Raw genomic sequence first — 26,152 nt, forward strand, 5'->3', positions numbered from 1 at the left:
TTTTATATGCTCTGACACCGAAGCATGTCAAGTACTGTGTTTTTCCTAGACCACACATAAGTTTCAGTATTTTTTTTAAAGACTTTTTAATTTTAATTTGTTCTCTACAGTCTTCACTGTAGCAATGCAGTAAACTGAAGATTTCAAAAAGAAACTGAATTTAAGGTCTTAAAATAAGGCAAATAAAATCTCCAGAATTAACTAACATACCATGGTAAAAGGGTACACTAGCTAAGTTGGATCATTAAAGTTCACACCAAGACACCTTTAAAAAAAAAAAAAAGGTAACGAAGCCTATAGTTTTCCAAGAGAAAGTAATCAGACATTCCTTTAACTTTTGACTCCTCAGTCATCACCAAAGCCTTTGATCATTGACTGTCTTCATGCGGTCCTCCTGGGATCTGGCAAAAATGCACATAGCAGCTGGCACACATACTTTGCTAGTTTTTGTTTGTTTCTTGGGAGGGGGCACTGAAAAGCCCAGTAGCAACTGGCATACTGCCCATCAGTTTTAACTACTGGGCCCTGGTGTTTATTCTTGGTTCTTTTGGTAGTTATGAAATCTCTTGAAGCAGTCATGTGCAATTGACACTGATGCAGTCTCACACATACCACATAACTCATACCTTCACTACGGAAACATACAGTAAACATCTGTAAAAACAGCACTGCTGTGCATTAAGAACACAGTTGATAGGTATAGTGCCGATAGAAAGGTCTGAGATTGTTTAAAGGGAAATGTAATCTTATTTAAGCAACATATTTATGAATGCTTAATCGTTCAAAAATTCACACCAACTTTTAACAAGACAACGTAGCACCTACAGTGTTCATAACCCTCCCCCCCTTCGTCCTTCAGGGTCTCAATCGAGTCAGCCATGCATGCAAACTGATCCTGTCGCCAGCAAAAGCATTTCCTTTCACTGTGGTCAGCCAAAAGCAGAGGAAGAAAATGGAAGTGACTTGGAGTTATGGCACCAAAAAGGCCAGACGAGCAAGGAAATAATCAACTCCACATGAGCCACTTCTAGCCCATCACAATGAAAAGGGCCCACGACTAACCCCAGGAAAGGTCATCAGGACCATGGGGGTCACAAGCAGAAAAAGGCAATAGTGTGGCTGCCAGCTGCAATAAGAATCAATGTGTTCCTAATTACACTCAGAAGAGGGGCTTGAGCTCAAAGGAGAAGTTTTGCTGTAGTCACAACTTGCATAAAAAATTAAAGGGCTCCTGTTCTACTCCCTTCAAAGCAGGCACCACAACTACCATTTCTGTGTGAGGTTAGATTACAAGAAACCAGACGGAGTAGGTGAGAAATCATGCATCTACATAAATGTGGAGCGAGGGCTTTGTGTATGTGTTTTAAAAAAACATAATTAAACATTTGTATTAGAATTATGCAGTTCTGAAAAACAGGATTTTGAGATTACGCATAATAAAACCACGTCAAGGGTTTGGATTTTTATTTTGTCCGTGTGTGTGTATTTTTGTTTGTTTTGGAAGTCAAACTCAGCCCAACAGTCTTGCAGATCCAACATTTGTTCTAGTTAGATTTTCAAGGGTGGCTTTATGAAAGATCACATGTAACCCTCCCAACCAAGAATGAAAGCAGTAAACAGACCTGAGAATCAACTGAAAATAGTTTTTTTCAGTAATCTTCCCTGGTAGACAACCTAACTATAACACAGATCAAGTGAAAAATTATTTCAATTTATAAGTCATTTCATTCTGAAAGAATGTGTTCATATTTGAAACTAATATATATATTCCAACACTTTTCTAAACAAAACAAAAAAAAAGGGAGCGGGGGAGAGGAATAAAAGCAGCAAGCAGTTAAGGCATTAAATCCCTAAGACATCCCAAGTTCTCCTTCTTGACCTCAACTAATTCCCTTCCCCCCAACTAGTCCCTTATCCAAAAAAATACTGAGCCATAACTCAAACCAGGTTTTTTTTATTAGGTTTGTGTTTTCATTATTAATATAGGGATGATCTGACTTCCATAAACATTGTATGTAGGTCTGCACATGGTTTTGTATTGGTGTGTATAAGTGAGGGATTATGTCAGTTTGCAAATGGTGGCAGCCAGATACATTTTTCTGGAAAGTTTAGGAAGATTCTTGTGAACGGGTAACATGTTGCTAGTGATTGTTCTAAATTTGGTAGCAATTTTTGTGTAGAACAAAACTCTGCAGGTGTTTGTATTGGTTCATTTATATAGACAGCTACAGATATAGATATATACAAATTGGTTACGATCGTATATTTGCTCAGGACAAAAGAGTAGATATAATGACTGCACATGGTAGATGAAGCTGAGAAAGCCAAATAAGTTATATATGTGGGATGAACGACTCTTGACAGTTACATTTTGAGACCTATCTGTTAGCCAGCCTTTAATCCACTTGATGTGTGCCATGTTAAGTTTATCTCTCTTTAGTTTTCTAATCAACATGTCATGCGGGTACCAAGTCAAATGCCTTACAGAAGTTTAAGTATATTACATCAACACTATTATCTTTCAGAGTAGCAGCTGCGTTCGTCTGTATCTGCAAAAAGAACAGGAGTACTTGTGGCACCTTAGAGACCAACAAATTTATTAGAGCATAAGCTTTCGTGGGCTACAGCCCACTTCATTGAATGCATATTACCACCTTTCATATCTATTACCTTTATCAACCAAATTTTTTTTATTAAATGAGATTAAATATCGTTAGTTTGACACCTGTTTTCCAAAAACACATTTTATTTGCATTAATTATGTTACCCTCCTTTAATTCTTTATTGAGCAATCCCATAGGAACTGCTCCATTATCTTGCCTGAAACTGATGTCAGAGTGACAAGTCTATAATTACCCAGGTCACCCTGTGATGTTATCTGATTAGAGTATGACGATGCAAAATCATTGTTGCTACCACTGTTATATAATTGCAACAAATCTTATACAAAGTGTGATGCATGGCCAAAAGGGGTTAAGCATCCTGCAGGATAAACGACCAGAGTCAACCATTAGAGACATGTTAGAAAAGTATATAATGGTAATTAGGACCATTCAACAGTAGATAGGCTAGAACTTGGAAATGCAAACCTATAGTGTGTACTCATATCTTGTTAAATGTTAGCTATACAAACAGACAGTTCCTGTCTGTCACTATAGCTGTTGATTCAAAGGTCAAAAGGGAATATTAACAGTTAGATGAATCTTGGGTGAAATAATGTCATTGTCTATGTATCTCTTTAAAGTTTGTGGTAGACTGCCTAATGGATAAATTGCCTTATGTTAATTTGTGCAGCTAATTACCAGCAATGCTTAGGAAACAGACCTACTTCAAAGTCACGCTGATTGCCTATTGTTCGCCTAAGGACTCCGACCTGTCAAAGAAGGCCTGGTACTGTTTAAAAGACCGTGGGTCCTGATCCTTTTTATCTCAGATCTGCTTGATGCTTTATGCAGGGGCAGCTTAAGCCAAAAGGCGGAGATCTCCAGTCCTAATCTGGAATCACCCCAAATATAAACATTGGACTATAACCTATGAACTAATTCTGAAAGAACTCTTTGCAACTACAAAGCTCACCATCTCTGCTATGAATCTGAATCTCGATAATTGTACTCATGTCTGTATGTATACTGATCTTTTAACCAATTCTTTCTTTTCTTTTTAAATAAATTTTAGTTTAGTTAATAAGGATTGGCTGTAAGCATGTATTTGGGTAAGATCTGGAATATTCATTAACCTGGGAGGTAATATGTCCGATCCTTTGGGATTGTTATAACTTTTTTATATGATGAATAAGATTTTCAGTAATCCTCATCATATTTAACTTGAGTATCTGGGTGGAGGCCTAAGGCTGGGTTGCTTTAAGGAACTGTGTTGTTGGTTTCTGGGTAACCAGTAAAGTATTATAGAAGCTGTTTTATGCTGGTCTGATAAATCTAAGTATTAGAATATCTACCAGTTTTGCAGATTGTCTGCCCCATTCTTTGCAGTTCACCCTAATTGAGTGACCTCAGTTGGCTCCCCTGGGGCCCCGGTTTACCCCACACACCCTATTTACCCTTTTTAAATATTGTCACATCATCAGCTTTCTTCCAGTTTTCTGGAGCTTCCCCAATGTTCCAACTCATACTGAAAAGCAACATTATTGGTCCAGCAAACTCTTCCGCCAGCTCTTTCAAAACTCTTGGATGCAAGTTATCTGGACCAGCTGATTTAAAAATATCTGCTATTTAACATCCTCTAGAGAGGTTAGTGGAATGGAAAGAGTGTTATATATTACTACATCAGTGTTTTCCCCCCCCCAAACAGAAATATTTATTGAACACTTCTGTATTTTTTGCATCATTGATAATTCTACCATTTCCATCTAGTAATCAGTATATCAGTTCTAAGGACTGCGTTTCGGACTTTAAACTGCGAACATTAAGTTAGAGTGTTTACTGACGGCAGCTTCAAAAAAATCAATGGTATAAATGCCAATTCAGTTCTCTCTCACCTCTTCTATTGAATCCACATACATGCTATGGGCTGATGTTTATACTCTATTTCAGATTAAATAATAAAGTGTCTGCAATAAACTGAGAACAATTTTTATTTCTTCAAGAATACTTCAGGTCACGATTTTTGGCTTCTTCCCTACATCGCTTCTCCCTCCCCTATAATCTTTACCTTCTTCCCTTAAATATCCCCTCCTTACAAAACCCCCCCCCCCCCACCTCAAAAAACCCACAAAAAGTTGTGGAACAGGACATTTGCAAACCAGCACATAGTTCGCAATATTTGCATGTTACTTTCCCCTACCCTCTGGGGCAGGACTACCTCCCACTATGCTTGCACAGTCACTAGCAAAATGGTGCCCTGATCTCTGTTGTGGCCTCTAGGCCGTAATGTAATACAAAAAGTAATGTTCTTCTTTGGGCACACCTTCAAATAGATCATCTTTTGCTTGTCATATTTGTCAATAAAGCCCATCATATTTGTTACTAAAGCTGTAACCCTAATTAAACAACTCCTAGACTCAGATTCCCAAACCAGAAGAGACCACAGTGATCATCTAGTCTAACTTCCTGTGTAACACAGACCAGAGAATTCCCCTAAATAACTCCTTTTGAACTACAGCATATCTTTTGAGAAAACAACAACTCCCATTTAGTCCTGCTCTGAGAAATGATAATGTTGAATCTCTGAGACTCTGATAATTTTTGTGGGAACTAATGAGAAACCAAATTAATGCGTTTCCTAGAAAGTGAAGCTGTAATGAAGAAAGCGTCTATTAAAATTTAAAAGTTCCCTAACAGTTTTGTTATTAATCTAGCTGTCCAGTGAAAGACCTCTCTATTGAAGATTAAGGTGTAGATGTTTAAAAAAAAAAGTTTCATTTCCATATGAAAGATTTGAAAAATCCAAATGACAAAGATTTTTACATTTCTTTGTTTACAAAAATCATTACTGAACACCTGGAAGCATAAGGATAGTCTACTCAACAGGATGAAATGCAACAGGCCACAAGGCACACCTCCTTTCTCTTTCCCATCCCCTCTCATCCCCAAGCATACTGCCTTCTGACAGGTGGTGCTGTTTGTGGACCAGTGCTTGGGTCCAAAGACTTGTCTACTTCTGGCTGAACTATGCATCCCCCTCCCACCCCCCACCCATGCTGCCACCAACAACAAATATATCAATTTATGTTGCCCTGTCACACTCATCAAAATCAAGTATAGGCCAATACTCCACCACAATAAGTTAATATTGAACAATACTCCCACCAAAATCAGCTTATACTAACTCATACACAGAGGACTCTGCTGGGATGGCAGGAGAGTGTCTAAAACCAGAACCCTCTTCCGGGGGCCCCTGTATCCCCCAAACACAGCTGCTCTAACAAGAGGAAGTGGAAGAGGCTACCACAGCAGTGGGGGGGTGGTACTTGAGCTTGATTCTGCAGGGAATGGCATTTGCCCAGAGAACACTTGATTAAAGCTAACATTTCTTTAGTAAAACCACAGATGGCAGCAAGTTGTTCCTTTATTCAATTTCCATTTGACAAGAGAATGCAGGATTTAATTTTTGCAATTATAAGCAGAGGATAACTTTTACAACGGTGCTAAGGAGGTGGAAAGGGATGAATACTCAAACTAACAATTTAGAAACAGAAATAACACTTGACATTTAGAATACAAAACTGTCACATCATGTATTGATTGCACCCTGGAATATGAGACTCTCTGCTACTCTAAGATTAGTAAAGAGAAAATAAATATCCTCCACCACACTTTCTTATGCTTTTTCCAGTGGATAAACTCCCACCCCACCTAAATTTGTATTTGTTATGTTACAAAAAACTTTGTGGATTATCTTCATCTCTCATGACAAGGATGCAGCCTTTTTTATCCAATTCAGACTGTGCCACACTGACTCACCGCTTGTCATGTTAGACTCGGATTACTTAAACTCTACATGGGGCTAGACATGAAACCACTAGAAACTGAAGTTGGCACAAAATGTGACTGTGCACTTAAGTGAAGTTGCATACTGCCAGCACTGGCTACCAGTTGGCTTGAGTAGAACTTAAGGGGGTGTTTTTGACCAAAGAAGTGCTACGTAACATGAGAAACCCCATACCATTGCTGACCATGGCAGCACTTAAAACTTACTTGGTTTAAGCCGGAGGGAGCTTCCAAAGGGCTGGTCAACTTCAGAATTTGCTCCTCAACTTAGTCCAATAGAGCCTGAATCTCTTGGCCTTCAGAGCACACTGCAAGAGTCATCTGTTCAGTCGGTTTATTGTATTAATGTTTATGGACAGAATTTGTTATGAGGCGAAAACTGACTGGGCAATTTTCTTATACCGTACAATGTTGTATGAGCATTTAATCAATGTCAAGAAATCTAGAGTTACAAAGAGGTGCTCTTTTGTCTGATGAAATTAATGTTTTGGGGCCTGGTTCCCTGAGACCGTATCTTTCCCCAGGACACTCATTTCCAATTGCTTATCAAACATCCCTTAAATTTCACATTTAGGCATGAAGCTTCTCACGCTGAGTGTCAGCTCATAGGTGAGTTCGGTTATAAAGTTTGAATCAAAGCCATTCATCTGTTTGAGTTATACCGTAGGTGGGCAGCAGGATTTTTTCAGCTGTTAAAGTTATTCAGATGTTTATTTTGCACTCTGATAACTCAAAAACATCTTTGTTTCAACTTCAAATTTGGCACACATATGGTCTTGATTGAAAAATGCATGCTTGGCCTTGTCTGAAGAAACTGGTTCTGAAACAGAGTTATGAACATTTAACAGTCTGTACACTGTGCATGTGCAGGATATTGCTTTCCTTCTTCCTGATGTGAACACACACCAATATGGGCTCATAGTTCAGTCAAACTTAATGACGTTACAATGGGGCAAGGTCTGAGCTTTCACCTAGAGAGGCCTTTCTATCACTCAGTAAACGCCACAGAGCAGAACAACACCATCATGTAACACATTAAGGAGACCACAGATTTTTGTATTTCAGATGCATCTGTGCAGCATTACATGTTGGGTAATCAAAGACTCAACTGCCATTCACTCACATAACAGGCAGAATTAAGTTGTGAGACCCACGCTGCTGGAATTTCCTCTGGACTCTTACTAACATATTAATCTTACCACTCTGAAGAATTCTACATTATCCAAAGTTAGATAAGTTATCTCTGAGCCTGTAACTGAAAGAATATATTCCTCTACTGACCCATGCATATGCCCTCCTGCCTAGAAGCATTCACACTAGATTTCTACATTCAAGTAGCTACTCTAGAATATCAGCATTATATATGGAAAGTATAAAATCCAAGAAATTACAGGAGCACCACAAGATTTTTCATAAGTAACATGCAATATGCACAACTTAGGCTAGTTTTGATTGCAACTGTGACACCAAGTCCCCTTGTGCCTTGCTAAAGCAGCATATGTGGTTCACAGCATCATGAACTGATCTCAGATTTCCCAACTTTCCAGCCTCAAGAGAAAGTTGGGGATTAACCACTAGTGTTAACGTACAGTATTTCTGGGTTGCAAGTATTTCTTAAATCCCTGAACTAAGCCTATTTATTTAAATGTGGTTTATAAAACAGAAATGTGCAAAAAAAAATGACTTATTCAGACCACAATGGTTCTGATGAAGCCATCAGACTAAGCAGACTACAGACTAATGGCTCCATCAGAATAATTGTAGAGTGAGTAAATTCAAAGTTCTAGCTCCTTGCTTTCCCTTCTTCAGAGTCTTACATAATGTTGATCTCACGTGCCTGTCCGTTAATATAACCTTAAGGGTTCTCCATTCTTGCTTTTGTACCTATAATGCTGGCCCTAGGCTTGGGGCAGACTTCTTGCCTGCCACCCCTTCTCTTAATCACTCCTTCAAATATTATTTCTAGGAATGCTTTCGTTTCCTCATCAGCAACCTCCTCCCCTTCCCATTCTTGGGCTACTGACCAGACCCTTACATTGGCACCTCTTTGGAGCTGGGGTCATATCCATCTGTAAAGCATCGTACATTTATGAGGATGTATTTAATAATACATAGTCTCCCAAGCGCCCCAAACTATTGCAATTTTGAGGTGAACTTAGTTTAATTTCATGCTAGTAACACGCAAAGTTCTCAACTGACACAAGAAGATCCAGACAAGAGCAATAATACTTATTTTCACAGCTCATCTAGATACTCCAAAGTAGCTAACACACACAAACTTAACTATGCAGACTAAATACACACACTGTACGGTAAACTTTTCAAACCTACCTGTAAGTATAGTGTTTTCAATGCAACGTACCTATTTAACACACCAAGATGGTTCACACTTGTTTATACCTTGGCAGATCACTTACCTGGACTAATGAAGTAAGGAAAAAGATTGGAATGATCGGTTTGCTGTAAGTATCAGGAAAAATGTTAAGAATAGACCCTCGGCCAATGGAACTATGCTAATTTATATTAGCTGAGGATCTGGCTCCACCAGTTTCACTTCCTGCACTTGGAAGCCATCTACCTCACGTTTGAATTTAATGAAAAAAATACACCCCTCTGTGGCTGAACCCGCTACAAAAGAGCTATTAAAGAAAGAAATTCAGTTAATTCGCAACAACTTCAGAAAGTAATCCCACACTTCCACTGGCATCCTCCAACAACTCCTGCAGTTCTGTAAAATGTAGGCAAAAGGTGTTTTAAACCAGTTTATCATCAAGTCTGATTCATTCTGTTGCAACTTGTAGTGATCCATTCTACCTGTGATCCCTTAAAGGGAAGTACAACTAGTCTATTAAATCTATACCTGCAGCCAGAATTTACAGCAACCCAATCTATTGCTGTCTTACATCATGGGCAATTAGGAACATGTAAACTCATGGCTGCAGGGTATGGGAGGCTCCCTTGAACCAGAGAGCAAAGCTTGTGTGCTGTAGTCTATATAGGATTTCAGTTTACATACAATAGCAGTGGATTCCACAAGCTGACTAAATGCTATATCAAAAAAAGGAACATCTGATCAGTTTTGACGACTCCCTTCATAATTCTGAACACGTCAATCAACTCTCCATAGCGGGCTAAACAATCTTCCTTTTTTTAATTTCTTGGCACATGCACTGAGTCTTGGTGTGCCTTTAACATTTTCAACCTAATTCTACATGAGGCAACCAAAACTGAACACGGTGTTCCAGATGGAGCCATACCTTTGTACAAAAGCATATGTTCTCTTTGTAATGCATTAACTAGAAAATTATTAAAGATGAACACTTAGAAAACTGAGATTAAATCCCAAAGGCAGTTAAGATAGCACGTTGTTAGAGATTTTGCTGGGCTCTTTCTGGTCCTAGACAACTTAATAGCACTAGTCACCAAAAGTGCCGTCTTCCATTGTCTGCCTTCTCAGACAATCACCTGGTCACAGCAGTCCACACGCTGGTCTCCTTGCTCATCTATTGTAATCTGTAAGGCCAATATATTGTCCTTCTCCAAATCCATCCTCAAGACCTACTTCTGCTGTCATATTGGCAAGAAGTCAGCTAACCAACGATGGCCAGGAGGAGTGGCAGTTGGGAACAGCAGATTTTACTGACTTTTATAACGTTCCAATGATTATCATCAAGCTGTACAACAGGTAACTGTGATTTTGTTCTCGTTACTCTCATTCTTCCGCTTCCCTCCTGTGCCTGGTTTCAAAATCAGATTCTAAGCATTTTGGTGAAGGGACTATTTCCTTGTACAATACCTAATTCAATGGGCCCCAATCCCTGACTGTGACAGAAATATTAAACTCACTCTACTAGGGCCTAGATAAGAGTCATAAGAAAATTAAAGGTAATTCATAACAGCCACCCAGCCAAGAGTGCAGAACTGATCCGTAAAGCCCTCAATAGAATAGATCCACTATCTCTCAGACTAAATTTCCTTGCATGACTCACATGAGCCATGAAACTTGTCACGACCTACAAAACAAGTTCAAACACAACCACAACATGACCAAGCTACCTGATTGAAAAGTGCACCTCTTTTATCCATACAGACATGGACAATGTTTAACAGAGTCCAGGTATAGAACTAGAGAGAACCAAAACAAGAACAGCAGGCCCATGGGGCTAAAAGACCCTTTCATAGAATCATAGAATATCAGGGTTGGAAGGGACCCCAGAAGGTCATCTAGTCCAACCCCCAACCCCCCCTTTCCCAAAGCAGACTGGGATAAATCTCATCTGCACTATCTTCAGGTTGCACTACACACTTACTTATTTGCCACTGCGTTGCCCGAAGTACCAGAGCAGAAGAAAATTTAGTAACATACTGAAGGCAGAATGAAATCAAAAGCAAGATATATTAACTGTCCCTCCACACACTTCTCACTGTTTCTATGATTTATGCACAGGTCTTATCCTACAATGCTATGCTTTAGAAATGCTTACATAAACCACTGAAATGTGTTAAAAGAGTCCTCAGTTGAAGGTTACATTTTGTTGCAAGAGAGCTCTTTAAATATTGTCAGAACATGATCACAAAATAGGGTAAAGGGTCCAAAGACCCTTCACATCATTTAAGCTCCACTTAATCATTTAATACAGGGCTCAAATGGCACAGAGGGCCTTACATAGGCCCTCTACTGGGGGTGAATTCCATCCTACATGCATATCAATCAGCTACTGTGAATAACAAGATTAAGCAGCATCACTATTCTGGTCTGTGTTTAAACTTGCCAATCAAAGACAGTGAATGTTCACTTTTGTTAGTGTTTATTTTCACTTTTAAAGAAAGCTTACAGACAAGGCTCAGTCAGTCACATAGAGGTGCCTGACCTGATATTAGTGTTGTCCACCCTAATTGAACACTTCCCCAAACCCAGATAAGCAACATTTGCCTTCTGCAATGTGAAAAGGAGTACTTGTGGCACCTTAGAGACTAACCAATTTATTTGAGCATAAGCTTTCGGATCCGATGAAGTGAGCTGTAGCTCACGAAAGCTTATGCTCAAATAAATTGGTTAGTCTCTAAGGTGCCACAAGTACTCCTTTTCTTTTCGCGAATACAGACTTATCATGGCTGCTACTCTGAAACCTGTCCTTCTGCAATGTGTACATCTCTAGAGTAAAAACGAACTCTAGAGTAAAAATACCTCTGTCTGGGAGAAGAACTCTGCCCGTTATAGTTTTCTGCAACCTATCTTGTTGAGTAGTAGGGGCCCTAAATTGTACATTTACACATTAGTTCCCTATCTCAGACTTTGTAAGCAAAGTATAAACCTGAAAACTTTCAAAAAGCTGAACTTATTTCGCTTATTAGAGTTGTTTCCATAGCAATTTTAGGATTTTGTACTATTGTGTATGCTTTTAATATAAACAATGACAAATTAGTTTTAGTTTGGAATTTCAAATGCAGATACATTGTTTATGTTTATTAAATAAATTTATTTCACACTATTTCCTTCTGACACACCCAGCTTAAACTGTAATGATAAATGTACAAGATAGGATACAAGGTAACTTCAAAGAACAGAAAATAAATCCAAAACTTGTTCGCTTTTTTAAAAATACAAATCAGATGTCCTGAATTTAGAAAGTTAATATCAAAACCTTCCAGTACTTGCAAAATTCGTTGATTCAGCTCCTTCAATCCAAGTTTGTCTTTATAACAGTGATACTCAGACTGTGGCTTGGGAGCCAAAAGTGGCTCTTTAATGTGTCTCCTGCGGCTCTTTGAAGCAAGATATTAAAACTGTGTGATTTAATTATTAACCAATCTAAGTTAACCACCAATCAGGATGCTTTTACTATATTATTAACCAATTGCAGAATACTTGGTCAATTATTTTGCTTTGAGATGAGAGAGAGAGAATGAATTCACACTACTGTGGCTCTTGGGTAATGCTGGTCCCTAATTTGCTCCTGAACCACTGAGGTCTGAATATCACTGGTTTATAATGCTAAAGAAGTTCAAGACACTTAGCTCTGGGCACTAGACACAGCCGAGTCAAGTAAACGCTACCATCAGATGGTCCCAGAAATCCTCTCTTATTAATTTTGAATGCATAGCAAATAGAAAGTGCAACACAATGTTAGCCTCAGACTGCATCACTTTGTAAATCCAAATTTAGAAAGATTTAATTAAGCATAAAACTGCAATATATTAATAGTGAGTTTTAGAGTTTCACTCCATTCATTACCAGGCTCCTTATACATCATTACAAAGATTTAAAGTATACATTCCTATTTTATTCTGCAACACAGATTAGTAACAAGAACAGAAAACATCTTTTGTTCCAAGAAAGTTTTGGTGGTTGTTGTTTCTCTCTCTTCACTTGCATTTTATTAGAGGCAACTCAGACCTAATCAAGCTGTGATACACTATCATTTTAGAACTTTTTGGCAGCAAATATCTAAAGTGCTATAACGATATTTTGAAGAGGTTATTGAGAAACAGGTTCCCTGAAGCTACAGCAATAGTAAAAATAGTCATATAGCAGTAATAACCTCTAACAAACCTTATGAGAAGTTGGGCTTATATTTTACCTTGTAAACATACAGCAGTATTATCCTATGCAAAATGAAAGAGTATCGGAAGCCTCTGAGAGGTGCATCTTCAGGAGAGAAAAAAAGCAATTTATCTTAGTTTGGCTACAATGGTGTGATTAGGTAACTAAACTTAATCTGCAGTGCTGTGTACCATTTAAAAAAAAAGTTCCATAAACACACAATTGAGGGATTACGCACATTTGACAGGACCAAAATACCGTACACAGGGTTGTTGTAGCCATGCCGGTTCCAGAACATTAGAGAGACAAGGTGAGCGAGGTAATACCTTTGGACTAACTTCTGTTGGTGAGAGAGATAAGCTTCTGATCTTACACAGAGTTCTTTGTCAGGCCTGAAGAAAGCTCAAAAGCTTCTCTCTCTCACCAACAGAAGATGGTCCAATCAAAGATATTACCTCACCTACTTTGTCCCTATAGGACCAAAATATGACCTTCTCACCCAGAAATGAGCACTGTGTGTTTAAAAGGTCTCGTATTTGTTACTTGAGGGAAAGAGGGTAATATCCTCCAAAACAAAACTTGTAATTAACACTTAACATTCTAGCTGCTCACCTAAGTGGCTCAATTAAAAACGCAGATTCTTATAAGCCTGGAGAAATTCAAACTGACAAAACTCCCTGCTCTTCAAGGGGGGTTGAGAAGTCAGTACTCTTGTATGTGTTCTTGCCAGCTAGCATATCACAACAAAGTTGGGGTATTTCTACACAGCAATTAGACACGCATGGCTGGCTCATGCCAGCTGACTTGGGTTCCCGCTAAGGGGCTGTTTAACTGTGGTGCAGACTTTCATGATTGGGGACCCTCTCACCTCACTGGGTCCTAGAGCCCGGCTCCAGCCCAAGCATCTATGCCGCAATTAAACAGCCCCTTTGCCCAAGCCTGTTGGCATAGGCCACCTATGGGTTTTTAGCTGAAGTGTAGACATGCTTAGTGTGTTGAGTCGACTGGGCACACAGCTGAGGGCCTAGGATTGTAAAATGCTGCAGTCCTTGTTTGGAGAATCAAGAGTCCCCATCCTTGTTGCACTGAGGGATGTCACAAAAAACCACGCCGCTTTAAGAGTGCCCCAAACAGTTAACTTCAGTATATGACAGTAAAATTAGCTATATTAATTCCATTGTTAGAACTCAGAGTAGCAGCCGTGTTAGTCTGTATTCGCAAAAAGAAAAGGAGTACTTGTGGCACCTTAGAGACTAACCAATTTATTTGAGCATAAGCTTTCGTGAGCTACAGCTCGATGAAGTGAGCTGTAGCTCACGAAAGCTTATGCTCAAATAAATTGGTTAGTCTCTAAGGTGCCACAAGTACTCCTTTTCTTTTTATTGTTAGAACTGTGCAACTCACTCCCCAAACTGAATATATCCTACTCTGCATCGTATTGATGAAGAACACCACATGATGACAAGCAAACAGTCACTGTGTGGGAGGGATCTAAGTATCAGGGGGCTGGATGGACAGATCTGGCCTACTTGGTATCCAAATCGCTATTCTAGTCCATCCGCAATCCAGTGAGTAAAAACCATTTTCCTAATCTAATATGTCCTACTGACCACCCCACCTTTAAAAATCTCCCACTGTCTTGTCTCCTTCTTCTCAGCACAAAGTTTATTCTTCTCAAGCTCACTTTCAAGGCTCTACACAAAACTTTTCCTGCCAATGTGTAGTACCAGGTCTCTTGTTGCATTGCCTCCCCATTGCAGCAATATCAGCCTGGATGCAACTGATTTTATTGCAGTAAAACCTACAGGCCCTATATCCATTGTGCTAAACATTGTACCGACATAACCAAAAGATGGTTATGCCCCGAAGAGAGCTTGCAACCTAAATGTAAGATATGAAATAGGTGGATACCAGAGACCCGGGAGGAGAAGCAGAAGGTAACAATATTACAATTGGACCGATAAATAGCAGTGACACACAGCACACCAGCTGCACAACCATTTGTAAAGATTTGTATAAGTGTCATGGCAAAGATGACTAAGAAGGAATCCGAAGGAGAACAATGAGCCACCTTTGTAGATTTGTGTGGGGACCTGCTTCTGTGTAAAAGGGAAGGCACAGAAGAAACCATGAAGGTGTCTCCTGGAAAATCTGATACATGATAAATAAAACCTTGTATTGTTGAATTCCAACATTACTGGAAATCTGACCATACCACTTCTCCCACAACTTGCTACATCTGGAATGCCCTTCCAGTTCCAGTCCACCTAGACCAGTGGTTCTCAAAGCCGGTCCGCCGCTTGTTCAGGGAAAGCCCCTGACGGGCCGGACCGGTTTGTTTACCTGCCGCATCCACAGATTCAGCGGATCGCGGCTCCAGGCCAATGGGGGCTGCAGGAAGCGGCGCGGGCCAAGGGACATGCTGGCTGCCCTTCCCGCAGCCCCCACTGGCCTGGAGCGGCGAACCGTGGCCAGTGGAAACCGCGATCGGCCGAACCTGCAGACACGGCAGGTAAACAAACCGGTCCGGCCCGTCAGGGGCTTTCCCTGAACAAGCAGCAGACCGGCTTTGAGAACCACTGACCTAGACAGTTCCCTCTCTTCATTCAAACCCCTCCTTCTGTGATGCCCATAAGAGTTAATTTCTAAATTACTTTTAATTGAACCATCAAGATGTGCATAAGCCATAAATGAACAGTCACATGATCTTATTGCTATATCTCATCCACACCCAGTCTAACTACACTCCTTGAACCATGTCTAAAATAAGACCTTAAGCTCTTCTGTGCAGGGACCACTTTCCTATTTCTACTTTAAAATGCCCAATACACTTGTAGATGCTATAAAAATAAATTAGCATATATGCAAAGAAAAAAACAGTCATTTCTAGCAGAATGGATAACTTCAAGATCAGATGCAAATGCATATAAGATCTGAAATCTAAGATTGTTTTAAGAAAGTGCCTTATTCCATTATAGCATCATTCTATAGTCACATCAAAACTTTGGTAATAATGCGGCTTGCTCATGTCAACACCATCTCTGGTGTGGCAGCAGATAATATTCCAGTCAAGTAGCGATTCTGTTCAATTACAGCATCATATGGATAATGCCACTGTTTTCTTTCCCTGGCAGCTCTGTGATCTTTATGTGGGGACATGCTAATAAGAGAGCCAGTAGGAGGGCATTACCAGAAACAATAAACTGCATATTCTTAAAGCATATTAAAAATTCACTTGTTTAGCTACAACTTACCACAAAGATATAAAAGCAGAGTATTTATATATATTGCTCAGTGATATTAATAAAAATACTATATTTCTAAGTTTTTATACCATGCCCATTCACCTTCAGTAAGTGACTTCCTTTTAAAAAGCGCACAGATTGAGATCTAACGATTAGGTACAATGCATTTTACTAACTTAATTTAATAAACAAAACAATTATATAAACAAACTATTCTGGACTACCTGAATGCGTCTTTTCCTGGCAATGCTAGAAGATCAGAGAATGAGAACTCTGAGTTTCTTGGTCATCAGGGAGCAATGAGAATAACTGGGTCTTCCCTCTGTTTTTTGGATGGCCCACGATAGCATCAGTAATGGTGGAAAATGTGTAGTAACAGCTGTTCAGGGCATCGTTGGGAGAGAACATCTCCTACCTTTGCCCCGATGTTCTTTTGTAAAGAAGGGGGGGGGGGGGGGGAGGGTAATGTTCTACCGTGAGTTGCACTCATCATTCTGTTACTTAAGAGGTGTACATGCCACTTCACTGGTCTAAAACGTGGCAGCCAGTCTGCCTAGATATTGGTTTTGCACTAAAAAAAAGTCTCCCTGGTTATGTCTAGACTAGGAAGAGAGATTGAGTTTAAAAATGAGATGATGACCTTTCCCACCCTTATCTATGCCAGGGGTGCTGGATTCTTCAGAGAATGAGCTTATTTCCATTTTAAAATGTGAGCCAGAGTGTAACACTTAGGACTATATATTATCCTCCATCTACAGTGACACCCTACTGATGTCAACAGGAGTCTTACACAAAGATTAAGCACAGAATGGTATTTATTATCTGTGTACTAGGTTGTACATTCAGCATTGTTTAATAGAAAAGATGCTCATCCTAAGGGCCACTACTATTTTTGCTCCCTGTCTCTCTGTATCTCTCCCTTTTCTGTCTTGGTCTCCCCTCCTTTCTCTGCATTTCCTTTCATCCAAACCATTCCCAGAGGGCCAAAAAAGCCTAACAAAATCAAGAAACTACGACAGACATCCAAATCTGTGCACATTTGATTAATTTTTAGTGGTGTTTCTTCCTCCTCCTCTGTGATAGCACTGAGTTCTCAGGTACAGCGCCCCTCTGAACTCCACTTCCTTTTACCTTTATCCCTGCCAAGTGTTTGTTGCGTGAGGGAACTTTCTAGCAGTTCACTGGGTACTCCCTATTCTAAAAGGTTCCCGAAGTACAGCAGCATTGAAGACCTGCAATCCACAAGGGGGTGGGGGGGTGGAGGGGGAGGGAGAAACCACCTTGAAGAACCATTGTTCTATTTGGTTCTGCCATGCTGTGACTCTGTCCCTCATTCACAACCACTGAAGAGATCTGATAACTACAGGGGAACATTTCTGTTTAATAAGGAATGAAACAGTGTCATTAGGGAGGTATACCATAAATCTCTGAATAAGGCCTCAAGATTAATCCTCCTCAAATTAAAATATCTATGCATGCCACAGTAATGCCTAGGAAGCTTAAACTACATATCGTGACTGTGTTTGAATTATTCACTTCTTTAATGGCTGAAAATCTGCTACTGCCATTCCTGAGGTGAATTCCTTGTGAAACTCAGCGTATACCCATACCCGTAAGTAAATCATCCTTGGAGAGGACATCATCTTGACTTCTCTTGATTAATAATCTATGTTGCTATAGAAAATTTAGTCTTCCAGTCATGTGTTTCTGATTTGTGAAGGCTGGGATTCAGATTAGGAGGTTGGCAAGAAATGGATGTGTTTGGATTCCTCTTTACCTAAAGGCTTAAAGCTTACTACCAGTACTTCTAATGTTTTTGTGAACACCATTACTGCTGTTTCAGAGTAACAGCCATGTTAGTCTGTATTTGCAAAAAGAAAAAAAGAAAAGGAGTACTTGTGGCACCTTAGAGACTAACCAATTTATTTGAGCATGAGCTTTCGTGAGCTGCATCCGATGAAGTGAGCTGTAGCTCACGAAAGCTCATGCTCAAATAAATTGGTTAGTCTCTAAGGTGCCACAAGTACTCCTTTTCTTTTTTCTTTTTGCCATTACTGCTGTTGAAAGACATAGAAGATCAGAACCAGTATTGGCTGTGTCACGTGCCATAGGAGAAGTTGAACAGGCATGATGAGTTTGTGCAGCCAGGTTGTGACCACAGTAGATTGTAGGGTCTCCCTGTTGAACCCAAACCTTTTCAAAATTGAAGAAACTTCTGGTTACCCTCTGGACCTCTCTCGAACCAAAGTAGCATAGCATATAGACATGAGCCCTGTTCCTCCTCTCTTACAGCTTCTCTGGCTCTATACAGATGAAATATTGCAAACTTTTCCCACTGCCAGTCCTAGCACTGAGTATCAGAGAACTGAGTTTCTGGAGTATTTTTTTTAAAATACTTATGTATATTCATTTCTCAGTCTCTTATACCCACTTGCCTTTGGTAAACAGTTCATTGAAAGAAGTGGATTAGCTTGCCCTTTGAAGAGATCTCCAGCAAGCTGAATGTCTGAGGGTCCTAATGTAGAACTCCAATCTGTTTTCACCCCCTGACTTGGCCTCTTCCATCAACTCTTAATAAACAAGAGAAGGTAAAAAAACATTACTACCACTTCTCTTAATTCCAACAGCTTTAGATTTGGAAAATCCAGGCTCATTCATGTCAGAAGAGTGAGAATGGAAGACTTAGGAATCAAAAGGAGGAGAATGAAGTTTCTTCTTAAGTTTCTTTGGCAGGATGTCATGACTCACTGCACCTTGTTGACTGGTGGTTTATTATCCCAAGAGATATCTGTCCTCTGAGGGAGCGGGGTCTGCTGGTCAGGGACTTCAGGAAGGATCTTTCTTTTCAGTGTAAGGGATACCCTAAGCTTGGGCTGCCTGTACCTCATTGTCCCTCTTTGGTTTTACCGGGTGAAGTCGTGCAAGGAGAGCCGCTGGTAACATCCTTTCAGCCCAGATATGCATATGGTGGAACAGACTGTGATCTGGATTAAAGACTATGTGCATAAATTTGTGACAAAGGATGACTAAACCCATCCACCAACTTTCTAGATGGCTCCCAGTTACTCTGTGCAGCACATTACAATTACAGGAATGGGTCCTTAATTTGGGACTTACTCCTTCTTAAACTGGGACTGAGGAGGCTGGAGGCCCTGCCTGAGACTTGTCTGCAAGATCTCCTATCGAGAGAGCCAGCAAAGGCTCTAGTTGTCTGGGCTAATTCAGAAGGATATAAATGGCCTTTGATGAATAACTCCTGCAGTTGCCAAGCCATTTGGGGAGCTTTGGCTAGGGCTACATTCAGCCTGCCTACAGGCAGCTGGATGCCATGTTTTCACTTTTCAAGAGAGACAGACTGCTGCTCACCTGTCCTTTGTTGACTGATGGACCAGGGTGAGGGTGCACACTTGAACAGATGTTTTATTCTCCACCATGGAACCCAGCTATTAGTAATGGGACAGGCATAGTTCCCCCTCTGCTGGTTATAGCATAGGAACATGTTTTCCTCCTGGGCTTCTTGGGCATTAGGTCCATAACAACAAAATGGGGTCTAACCATGCATGATGGGAAGCCCACTGCAGAAAACCTGCCTTGTCTCCAATAGGATTTTTTTTTTGGAGTGCATCCTCCAATAATTTAGACAGATCAATTGAAAGGCCTTTTTCAATTTTTATTTTTAAATTAAGTCCTGTGCTCTTCAGAACCAGTTTCTGTAGCTCCTTGCTGACTTGGAGGCAGACAGAACTGATGGGCTCTTCAGTGGGAAATGCTGAGCTTGCATCTGGGACCAACAAATGTGTCTTGCAGCAGTGTAGGCCAGAAAACCACGGTCAGAACCAGTGGACTTGCCTGAAAGAATATACACATTTATGTATGTGTGTGTATATATATCAATCAATCATATCCAGAAACTCATCATTTAGAAATGTCAGTGCCTGTTTTGATTCATTGCTCTCCATACTGGCCATTTAAAGTAGCTTTCCAGTAAAATGAATGGAACATTGGAGAGTATAAAAGCAGCAAGTGCTGATATGACTGTGAATATATCTACAGACTAACAACTACTGGTTCTCTTTAGAGGATCTAAAAATATAATTGAGCAATGAGAGAAGAGATTTTAACAATTCATTTTCAATTAGTTTAACCAGGGTCACATGACTTTTCTTGAACTCACAGACTTTACTTGCATCAGCTGTTACCTTAGGAGAGGACAGTTCTATTCACGGGTTACACGAATTCTCTACACTTCCCAGTTAGCTTTTTTCCTGTACTTTTAGATGCTACCATTAAAAAACGGACTGCTAGAACCATATTACAGGTCAGAAAAGATTCAAAAGAAAATTCAGAAACTCTCAAGTGGCTGTTCCAGTCATTTCATGGGTCTTAGTACAACAAATGATCATATCAGACAAGGGAGTTCTAGTCTAATAGTTAGAGGTATCTAGACAGAGCAGGGTCTAAGAGCCAGACTCGGTGAGTTCTACTCCAAGTCCTGCTACTCTTGCTGCATTAATGCAGATGAATCACAATCTTTTTGCCCTGCCTTTTTCCTTGTCTGTGAAATGGGGATCATCATGTGTAGGGGTGTTTTGAGGCTTAAGGTCTAAAATCTTTGGACGATGACATTACTTGAACTTGTATGGCAATTATGTCTTGTTGTAAAACAAACCTTGAGATAATGGCAAACAGTTTAGGCCCAAGATGAGACCTTTACAATCATTTTCATTCCAGAAAATCCAGTGGTGTTTTGTTTGTTTTTTAATAACCAGACCTAGACAAAAATGTATAGAGAAATATAAACCAGCAGCCACTGTTTCTATAGCATCCTCCATCAGACTTCATTCAGCACTGTGCAGAGCTTGACAGCTGGCCAGCAGAGGGAGTACGCAGCAGCTATTACACTGTTCCCAGAACTGCATGATAAGCATCAAAACTGCTGGTACGCAAACAAAGTAGTAAACAAAATCAAGGCATCTTAGCTTCTACAAGAAACATGAAAGGAGAAATGGCAAAAAAGCCAATGTCTGCAAAATGAGAACAAAAATATAAGAAAGCAAGTTTTATTTTCCTGCTTTCCAGGGGGAACTCCAAACAAAAGTAAGAACTGCAAACTATTAGTTACTTTTCAGCATCTGTAAGATGTTAAAAAACTGAGTTCTGCTGTCGTCCCCCCCGCTAACACGGGAAATTCCAGCATCAGCATTTCAATCTGATGTACCTGGTTCAGCAACAATGCACAACGTGTATTTTGCCTCTAGTGCCGGCACATTTAATAGTAAATAAGTGGTTAAATATGTGCTTATAAAAATTCAGATCATATGGTAATCCAAATATCTAAAACGGTATTTATCTTAGCTAGACCTACAGTTTCTTATTTTCTGAGACTGTTCCCCTTTTGAAAACCCATTTCAATTTTACTTTACCATTTCTTATTTTTATTCCTCTGCTATTTAAGCTAATGAGCCTTATCTTGGTATTGCCACTTCCCACTCCAGCTTTAAATTACTAAACAAACCATTTTAAACATTAATGACACAAACTTCTGTTAGTTATGTCACTTCACAATTTTAAGGGGGGGGGGGGGGGGGTTACTGAAATGCTATGGACTCAACCAGGTGGCAATCTCCTTTTTCATTTCCTCTCCCATGTGGAAAAGCAGACTTCTAGTGATGTGGAAGTTTGTGTGTGTGTTCTGTCTTGAACTTGTCCAGGTGGTAACTACAGTTAATTCTTATAACTAAAAACCCACTAAAACTGGATTTTAAGTCATTAGATTACCAAAGAGTACATATGCAGTCAAATTGTAGCACAGTTTTAGCTTGGTACAACAAAAACACCCTTTTTACAGTTATGACATGTAATATTAAGTTTAGCAACCTGAAGTAAATTCATGCCATGAAATGTTTAAATAATGATATTCAAGATCTGAACATCTTTAGAATACTACAGCAATGTTAAGAAAAGGATTGTTGCCATCAGCAACTCAGTTGTCTAATACAAAAGCACACCCTCTTCCTAAAGACTTTTCTCTTTTTTTAATAGACAACATGGCACCACTTTGTTGTTCAGTTTACTTCACACAAAATGACTCTGTCAAACTGTCAGCTAAGCTCTCCAAAGTGCAACTTTATTTTAAGAGGTATAGATGTCACAGAATGACCTATTTTGTTCAAGATCATGAAATGAAAACATCTGTCAATAAACCACCAAATATGGAAAAAAAAAGAGTGCATCTAGCTACCAGGTAATCCTAATTACAGATGGCTTTAAAGTGAATAAAATCTTTACATAGAATAGTGAGTTTTGCAGTCTTTAACTGTATACATATGAGAATTGTGCGGTTACAAAATTAGACACCTAGTAAAAATTCTAACCAAACTGACATCTTAAGACTAACATACTGAATGCATACTCTTGTACAACTAGTTTCTAGGAACTTCATCATGTAAAATGAAAAGGAGGACTCGGGGCACCTTAGAGACTAACCAATTTATTTGAGCATAAGCTTTCGTATAAGATGCATCCGATGAAGTGAGCTGTAGCTCACGAAAGCTTATGCTCAAATAAATTGGTTAGTCTCTCAAGGGCCACAAGTCCTCCTGTTCTTTTTGCGGATACAGACTAACACGGCAGCTACTCTGAAACCTGTCATTATATAAAATGTAATAAAGTACCTATATTATTGCTGGCACAGAACAATTCAAGTAGGTAACTGAAATACAAGGTGTCCTACATGTGGTCAGATTTAACAACTTCCCAATCCTTTCAAGTTAAGACAATGTAACAGAATATGGAGAAAAAAGTATTTATTTTATGTCAATAAATTTTTTTGTTACGTTAAAACAACACTTTACAAATTTCTTTAGTGATAATGTAAATGTACTTAGTGAGATAATTACAGGAAGCACTGTAAGTTTGCACTTAAATTCGGATTTCTACTTTTAATCAAAATGACAAAAAAATAAACTCTCAAATATACTACAACATCCTGTATTAGCTCAAGGCTGGCTGAAAGTTCTCCATTAAGTCATTAGCCACATAACCTCACTCACAAGAAAACTAAAACAACCAATTAACCAACATTAATTTCCAATTCAAGACCAGTTACTAAGATTTTATTTTAATAAAAATACACGTAATTGCATCAAGAAAATCTGAAAAATAATACAAGTTATTTGAAATCTCAAGTCGTTTTAAAATGTTCAGAAGAGGGTTCTTTAAGAATTATACTTTTTTGCTCCAGACTAACTTCAGAGAAAGTAACATATTAGGCAAAAATAATACCGAGGTATCGATTTTAAAGTTTTAAGACAATAAAGAGGGTGTTAAAAGTGAGTTCAGGTTCTTCTAGCATTATAATTTTATATCTACAATGACCTGGGACAAAAAATATCTATATCTATATAATTATTTTAATTGTTTTCTTTTAACTTGTCATCACAGAAGTCAATCATACAGATCTACTTTCTTTGGAAAACTGCAATAAAACCCCAAATCATTAACAATTAGCATCAAGGCAAAACAGCTGACATACTGTAAACTGTTTGGAGAAACTCACCAGGCTTGCAAGTGTGTTTTTATATTTGTTTTCCTCCAATTTGTGTCTACAGTTTGAGAACTAAAGAGTCAGACGGGTTCAATAAATTGTGTGGACGAGTTCAGCTCAGTGCCCAATACACACCACAGTTCCACTTTAAATATAAGAAGTCTTGGCTAATAGTATGCCTTTGGGTTGGGCTTTTCTCTTACAAGATAAGCTGTTAAGTCATGCCTTGATTTTAGATCTGCCAACATATGAATTCTTCTAATGCAGTCTCCTCCGCCCACCATCAACACTGCTATACTACTCGCTCTCTCCCCCCACTACCACCAAAAAAAAGGCACTGCAGGGCAGAAATTCCTCAGGTGCTCACTAATGGAATTCCCAGGGTCTCTGAGCCGCTTCGAGGATCAAGAGATCTCATAGCCCCTGCTGGGGTAAGGAGCAACGAGTCTGTTCCATTTAATCAAATACAGAATGAATTTTCAGCCCTATTCACTAGGCTGTCTCCAGGGCTCCAAAAAGGCACCAGGGAGCTAGAATCACACTAATGTGGCTCTTTCAGGCAAATATAATTAGTTTGATTTTAAAAAGCCACATTAATAATATCACCTCAGTACTATTATTCAGATCACGCCAGTGATACTGTAGGAAATGAAAAAAGAATCATGGAAAAGTGGTTTATTTTCCTGTAAGTTAAGATTTTGAAAGTGACATTCCATATGGCAGGATTCCTTACTATTAACCAAAACAAAGTTATCTCCTTTACTCAGTGCACTTTAATACAAGTTAGCATTTATATTCAAACAGGTACCAACTCATCTCCTTATTTTAGAATAAATGCCACAAAAAGGGCCATTAAATATTATAATTTTATGAGTCTTTTACATTCTCCAGGCATTACATTACCACAATTACAAAATAACTTTCTCCTTTAATTGTAATTTTGTTTACATCCCAAAGTACAATGTCTGTTACAAGACAGAAAGATACAAAAAAAAATCCCTGCCTCAAAGAGATTCCAATAAAGAGACGGATGATAAGATGCACTGGGGGAATTTAGAGAAAATAAAAAATATATATCCCAGTTTATTCCTATTATATCAATATAGTAAATAACTTTGGGGTTTTCCCCTCAAAGTTCTGTTTAAAAACAAACAAATGGAATCCACAAATATATATTCATATTTCAGTTTATATATACAGTTTGAGGGAAAACATTTCTAGTGAATAAGATTTTTTCCTCCATTTACACTTTAAGTTAAATAAAGAGCCCAGACTACCTAACTTAATACGAGTGAAGAAAGTCATGAAAATGTTTTGTCAAACTGCAAACAAACCATGACTGATGAGACAATAGAAGAACAATTAAATTAGGTTTACCTCTCACTTTTAGCGACAAGAGCCCCCACTCCAGTACACAAATCTCATTCAACTCTGCCTTGCTGACCTGCATAAAGCAGTCCATCTAAACAACATCAATTTAATTAGCTCACTTCAAAGTCAAGCCACCTGCAACAGCAGGCAAGGACTGATGCAAACCTACACAGGCTGGATCAATGAGGTCCAACTCTATGATCCTTTGTACTTTTTGATCTTGAAGCTTGAGATGTGCTCAAGCATTTCATACCAAAGATAAAGAGTCTGAACAACCCAAGAAGGGTTTTATTAGACAAAAATGAGTTGCACATGAATCGTCACCTCTCATAAATAATGACCTTGGGAATCTATGCTTTGCTCATGAAATTATATCTTCCTCTCAAGACTATCAATTAACCAAGATTCTGAATGCACTTACACAACATTAAAAACAACGAAGTACATTTCGGATGTCAAATAGTCAAAACACTGGCTGAATTCAACTTCAAGGAAGTGCAAAGGTTTCCCGATTTGACAGTGTTTCTCTGCTTTTCCAAGCTGCTCATTTGTGCACTGTACAATTTCAACACGTGCTTAACAGACAGTAAGAATGACTAACTGCTACTCAGCTAGAAAACAAACAGCTAATTTAAAATTTCCAAACAAATTCTGATCATTTGGGACAGGATGAAAGAAGATAACTTCCCAACATCGGCTCCTATAAATAGTCTTAAGAAAAAACAAGAAGCAACTTGCAATTTAATGTTTAAAAGAAGCTGTGTTGAATGTTAATTTGACAATCTGAAGTTGACAGCTGTCTCTCTCAATCACATTTACCAACCACATGCCAAGCACTGCCTTTAGTTCTGCTGAGTAAACTTTTTGTCTACGAGGTATCTGAGTATTATTATTGTACTTAGCAGCAGAAAGACTGAAGGCCAGGTAGTCTGCTGTCCTTGGTTTTGCTCAGGGAACATTTGCAGGATTAAGCTATCAACATCAAATTTTAAAGAGGCAG

At 39.1% G+C, this 26,152-nt stretch overlaps 1 protein-coding gene across 3 annotated transcripts in view; it reads right to left on the reverse strand.

The window, feature by feature from the left end:
• CDON (cell adhesion associated, oncogene regulated) overlaps positions 1–26,152 on the reverse strand; it is a 93,369-nt gene that overhangs the window by 65,507 nt on the left and 1,710 nt on the right. The window contains exon 2 of one of the 3 annotated variants that reach the window (XM_043533923.1): positions 6,654–6,754. The exons of the other annotated variants lie outside the window; for them this stretch is intronic. The gene's annotated coding sequence lies outside the window, so the exon portion shown is untranslated. The remainder of the gene's footprint in view (positions 1–6,653; positions 6,755–26,152) is intronic. 3 annotated transcript variants of the gene reach the window in all.

Source organism: Chelonia mydas, chromosome 22 (genome assembly GCF_015237465.2).
Source record: "Chelonia mydas isolate rCheMyd1 chromosome 22, rCheMyd1.pri.v2, whole genome shotgun sequence".
NCBI classification, from domain to species: Eukaryota; Metazoa; Chordata; order Testudines; family Cheloniidae; genus Chelonia; species Chelonia mydas.